The sequence below is a fragment of the Papio anubis genome, chromosome X (genome assembly GCF_008728515.1).
Source record: "Papio anubis isolate 15944 chromosome X, Panubis1.0, whole genome shotgun sequence".
Classification (NCBI taxonomy): Eukaryota; Metazoa; Chordata; class Mammalia; order Primates; family Cercopithecidae; genus Papio; species Papio anubis.
This window is the reverse complement of record NC_044996.1, coordinates 85,143,739-85,150,343: the sequence shown is the minus strand read 5'-3', so window position 1 is coordinate 85,150,343 and position 6,605 is coordinate 85,143,739.

The window sequence follows — 6,605 nt, the reverse complement described above, 5'->3', positions numbered from 1 at the left end:
AAATACATTTCCTTCGTTAGCCGCATTTTTCCACCGACTCATACTAAATTTGCAGGTAAGTAAATTCCCTAACATTTGTTTATAGATGCCAATACTAAGCACATTTCCTTTCTTTACTGCCATTGATTTGTTATAATTGTTGTTTGTTTGTTTTTGTATTTAGAAACAAGTGCATAACCTTACATGTATATTCCAATTAATCTTCTCCTTCTTGGTTTTGGCCCAGCATCCCAGCATTTCCAGATCCTTTTTGTATGCTTAATCCTATTCAAAGTCCTGGTTCCACAATGAATTTTGCAAAGTGGGTGCTTAATAAATGTGGCTTAACTGACTGAGCTGAGATAGTCTGTGGAAGAGTTTCATGCCCATCACTGCTGAGATGAGTTCAGCAAGCTCCTTTATTGGGTATAGCAAGTCTTTACTGATAATGATCATCAGGTGTAGATCTCTAGCTGGTTAGGAACAGCCTCTCTGGAGCCTGGAAGGTGGAATGAGCAAACTTCTTAAGACCCATGCCAAGCCAAAGTTTCCGCAAGATTGAAACCAAAATATAGAATAATGATAACAGCAATAACATTCTAAGCCCTTATATTTGCATGGCATTTTATAATTTTCAAAGCATTTTCACATTACTCTTTAATTTGATCCTACTAACAACCAGCTCAACAGACAGTATAGGTTACAATTCGACTGAACACTGACTGGTACCACTTCTTGAATACTCAGATTAGAGAAGTCCATTGTGGAAAATTTGGATTAATCCCCTATCTTTGTGTAAGACCCCCTCAGCCATACAAATATAGGCATAGTGTAGCAGTTGTTAACATCAAATTTGTTTCAATTAAGGATTTTTCTTTTACCTAATAATGACCATGTAGTACTAACTTTGAGACTGACTGCATCTATTTGCATCACCCCTTCCAGTTCATATTTGTGATATGAGCCCTTCCCCTTTCTCTGATCTTAGATTGCAAATTCATCTTTAATGTGAATTCTAGACTAACTCCCTATATAACTCAAAGTTATGTAGGTATATTGAGTATATAAATATCTTTTTGAACTTCTGTTTCTTCATGTCTAATGTCACTGGCATTTGGAGCAGGAAGAGCTGACCTATCTCTAGGACCATGGATGTTCATGCTGGGATTATCAGGGAGAGAGAGGGACTGACAAGGCAAGAGTCTGAGCATTTCCCTGACCTACTTAAACCAGAGTAGCAATGAATTTTCTACCTAGTTTAAAAGCAAGGTTTCTACTTCTTGAAAATAATGATCAACAAAACTCCTCAAAATCTGGACTAGATAATTTTAGAAATCCTTTTTAACTTTGATCTTTTATGGTTTTGTGAGCTAGAATCCAAGGTGAACAGTAGCAGAGTAGAAGTAAAATAGGCTTGCTAATAGATAAATAGATAAATAAATAAATAAATAAATAAACTTTTATTCTAGGTTCAGGGGTACATGTGCATGTTTGTTTCAAGGGTACATTGCACGATGCTGAGGTTTCTAGCATGAATGAATCTGCCTTAAAACGGGCTTTCTTATCTATGGAGCCTAGATTTGTACACTGTCATTAGAACTCTGGGTATGTCTGTCTAGTAACAAAGCCCTCTCTTCTTTTTCTCCCTCTATGTTGTCTACTTGGATTCCTTTTTCCATTCTAGAATATCACTGTAACGTGAAGGCGCCTGCTCACAGAAGTTGGTAAAGCTTTGGGGCGTTGAGGAAGAATGATTTCAGTAACAAAAATAGTCCAAATGGCTGCCTTACAGATTTTGGCTGGGGCACATGGAATTTACATTTATTCCACTGGGTGGGGACATTTAACTACTTTTCATGTGACATAAGGTATCGCTGGTGGTATTTACCTTAGCATACAACCTAAATAAATTGTGGATGAGAGGAGAAAGGCTGGAAGGAGGGAAGAATAATGTTGATGAGAACTAAGCATGCTCTTCTTACTACCAGGGAGGCCTGAATCATCAGCAAATTTAATAAAATAGAGATTTTTAAAAATTACTAAGTTCTGAAATACATGTACAGAATGTGCAGGTTTGTTACATAGGCTTACATGTTCCATAGTGGTTTGCTGCATGTGTCAACCCGTCACCTAGGTTTTAAGCCCTGAATGCATTAGGTATTTGTCTTAACGCTCTCCCTTCCCTTGCCCCATAACCCCCAACAGGCCCTGGTGTGATGTTTTCCTCCCTGTGTCCATGTGTTCTCATTGTTCAACTCCCACTTATGAGGGAGCACATGTGTTGTTTGGCTTTCTGTTCCTGTGTAATTTTACCAAGAATGATAGCTTCCAGCTCCATCCAGGTCCTTTCAAAGGACATGAACTCATTCTTTTTTATGGCCGCATAGTATTCCATAGTGTATATGTGCCACATTTTCTTTATCCAGGCTATCATTGATGGGCTTTTGAGTTGGTTCCAAGTCTTTGCTAGTGTGAATAGTGCTGCAATAAACATACGTGTGCATGTGTCTTTATAGTAGAATGTTTTGTAATCCTTTAGCTATATACCCAATAATGGATTACTGGGTCAAGTGGTATTTCTGGTTCTAGATCCCTGAGGGATCACTACACTGTCTTCCACAATGGTTGAACTAATTTACACTCCCACCACCAGTGTAAAAGTGTTCCTATCTCTCCACAGCCTTGCCAGCATCTGTTGTTTCTTGACTTTTTAATGATCACCATTCTAACTGGAGTGACATGTTATCTCATTGTGGTGTCAATTTGTGGTGTCAAAAAAGAATGAACTCATTCTTTTTTATGGCTGCATAGTATTCCATAGTGTATATGTGCCACATTTTCTTTATCCAGTCTATCATTGATGGGTTTTTGGGTTGGTTCCAAGTCTCTCTGACGACCAGTGATGATGAGCTTTTTTTCATATGTTTGTTGGCTGCATGAATGTCTTCTCTTCAGAAGTGTCTGTTCTTATCTTTCACCCACTTTTTGATGGGTTCGTTTGTCTTTTTCTTGTAAATTTTTTAAAATTCTGTGTAGATTCTGGAAATTAGACTTTGTCAGATGGATAGATTGCAATTTTTTTTTCCTTTTTGTAGGTTGCCTGTTCACTCTAATGATAGTTTCTTTTGCCGTGCAGAAGCTCTTTAGTTTGATTAGATCCCATTTTTCAATTTTGGCTTCTGTTGCAATTGCTTTTGGTGTTTTAGTCATGAAGTCTTTGCCTATACCTATGTCCTGAATGGAATTGCCTAGGTTTTCTTCTAGGGATTCTATCGTTTTGGGTTTTACATTCAAGTCTTTAATACATCTTGAGTCAATTTTTGTATCAGGTATAAGGAAGTGGTCCAGTTTCAGTTTTCTGCATATGCCTAGTCAGTTTTCCAAGCATCATTTATTAACTGTGGAATCCTTTCCCCATTGATTGTTTTTGTCAAGTTTGTTAAAGATCAGATGGTTGTAGATGTGTGGTGTTGTTTCTGGGGTCTCTGTTCTGTTTCATTTGCTGTATATATCTGTTTTGGTATCAATACCATGCTGTTTTGGTTACTGTAACCTTTTAGTATAGTTTGAAGTCAGGTACCATGATGCTTCCAGCTTTGTTCTATTTGCTTAGGATAGTCTTGGCTATCTGGGCTCTTTTTTGGTTCCATATGAAATTTAAAGTAGTTTTTTTCTAATTCTGCAAAGAAAGTCAATGTAGCTTGATGGGAATAGTCTTAAATCTAAAAATTACTTTGGCCAGTATGGCTATTTTCACGAAATTGATTCTTCCTATCCATGAGCATGAAAAAAGTTTTTTCCATTTGTTTGTGTCCCCTGTTATTTTATTGAGCAGTGGTTTGAGGTTCTCCTTGAAGAGGTCCTTCAAGTCCCTTGTAAGTTGTTTTCCTGGTATTTTATTCTCTTTGTAGCAATTGTGAATGGGAGTTAACTCATTATTTGGTTCCCTGCTTATCTATTTTTGGGATATAGGAATGCTTGTAATTTTCGCACACTGATTTTGTATCCTAAGACTTTGCTGAAGTTGCTTATCAGCGTAAGAAGTTTATGAGCTGAGATGATGTGGTTTTCTAAATATACAAGTATGTCATCTGCAAACAGAGACAATTTTACTTCCTTTCTTCCTATTTGAATACGCTTTATTTCTTTCTCTTGCCTGATTGCCCTAGCCAGAACTTCCAATACAATGTTGAATAGGAGTGGAGAGAGAGGGCATCCTTGTCTTGTGCCAGTTTTCAAAAGGATGTCTTCCCACTTTTGCCCTTAGTATGGTATAAGCTATGGGTTTGCCAAAAATAGTCCTTATTATTTTGAGATATGTTTCATGAATACCTAGTTTATAGAGAGTTTTTAGCATGAAGCGGTGTTGAATTTTATCAAAGGCATTCTCTGCATCTATTGAGATAATCATGTGGTTTTTGTCATTGGTCCTGTTTATGTGATGGATTACGTTTATTGATTTGTGTATGTTGAACCAGCCTTGCATCCCAGGGATGAAGTCTACTTAATCGTGGTGCATAAGTTTTGGATGTGCTGCTGGATTTGGTTTGCCAGTATTTTATCGAGATTATTTGCATCGATGTTCATCAGGGATATTGTCCTGAAATTTTCTTGTTTTGTTGTGTCTCTGCCAGGTTGTGGTATCAGGATGATGCTGGCCTCATAAAATGAGTTAGGGCAGATGCCTTATTTTTCTATTGTTTGGAATAATTTCAGAAGGAATGGTACCAACTCTTCTTTGTGTCTCTGGTAGAATTCAGCTGTACATATGTCTGGTCCTTGTTTTTTTTTTTTTTTCTTATGGTTGGTAGGCTGTCAATTACTGCATCAATTTCAGAACTTGTTAGTGTTCTATTCAGGGATTCGACTTCTTTCTAGTTTAGTCTTGGGAGGGTGTATATGTCTAGTAACTTATCCATGTCTTCTATATTTTCTACTTTATTTGCATAGAGGTGTTTAAAGTATTCTCTGATGGTAGTTTATTTCTTGGGGTCAGTGGTGATATCCCTTCATCATTTTTTATTGTGTCTATTTGATTGTTTTCTGTTTTCTTATTTATTAGTCCAGCTAGTGGTCCACCTATTTTGTTAATCTTTTCAAAAAACCAGCTTATGGATTCATTGACTTTTGAAGGGACTTTAGTGTCTCTGTCTCCTTCAGTTCTGCTCTGATCTTAGTTATATTTTTGTCTTCTGCTAGCTTTTGAATTTGTTTGCTCTTGCTTCTCTAGCACTTTTAATTGTGATGTTAGGGTGTCGATTTTAGATCTTTCCTGGTTTCTGTTGTGGTCATTTAGTGCTATAAATTTCCCTCTTCACACTGCTTTAGCTGTGTCCCAGAGATTCTGGTACATTGTCTCTTTGTTCTCATTGATTTCAAATAACTTATTTATTTAAGTCTTAATTTCATTGTTTACCCAGTAGTCATTCAGGAGCAGGTTGTTCAATTTACATGTAGTTGTATGGTTTTGAGTAAGTTTCTTAATTCTGCAGTCTAATTTCATTGCACTGTGGTCTGAGAGACTGTTTGTTATGATTTCGTTTCTTTTGCATTTGCTGAGAAGTGTTTTACTTTTAATTATGTGGTTGATTTTAGAATACATGCCATATGGCACTGAGAAGAATGTATATTCTGTTGATTTGGGGTGGAGATTTCTGTAGATATCTATTAGTTCCACTTACTCTAGAACTGAGTTCAAGCCCTGAATATCTTTGTTGATTTTCTGTCCCATTAATCTGTCTAATATTGACAGTGGGGTGTTGAAGTCTCCCACTATTATTGTGTGGGAGTTTAAGTCTCTTTGTAGGTCTCTAATAACTTGTTTTATGAATCTGGGTGCTTCTGTTTTCAGTGCATATATATTCAGGATAGTTAGCTCTTCTTGTTGCATTGATCCCTTTACCATTATGAAGCAGGGCATTGCCTTTTTTGATCTTTGTTAGTTTAAAGTCTGTTTTATCAGAGATTAGGATTGTAACATCTGCTTTTTTTTTCTTTTCATTTGCTTTGTAAATATTCCTCCATCCCTTTATTTTGAGCCTATGTGTGTCTTTGCACGTGAGATGGGTCTCCTGCATACAGCACATCAATGTGTCTTGACTGTCTATCCAACTTGCCAGTCTGTGTCTTTAATTGGGGCATTTACCTCATTTAAATTGAAGGTCAATATTGTCATCTGTGAATTTGATTCCGTCATCATCATGCTAGCTGGTTGTTTTGCATATTAGTTGATGCAGTTTCTTTATAGTGTCATTGGTCTTTATATATTGGTGTGTTTTTGCAGTTACTGGTACTGGTTTTTCCTTTCCACATTTAGTGCTTCCTTCAGGATCTCTTGTAAGGCCAGCCTGACAGTAACAAAATTCCTCAGCATATGTTTGTCTGGAAGGAATTTTATTTCACCTTCTCTTATGAAGCTTAGTTTGGCTGCATATGAAATTCTGGATTGAAAATTCTTTTCTTTGAGTAGGGGCGGAGCAAGATGTCCGAATAGGAACAGCTCCAGTCTCCAACTCCCAGCGCGAGCCACACAGAAGACCGGTGATTTCTGCATTTTCAACTGAGGTACTGGGTTCATCTCACTGGGGAGTGCCGGACGATCCGTGCTGGTCAGCTGCTGCAGCCCG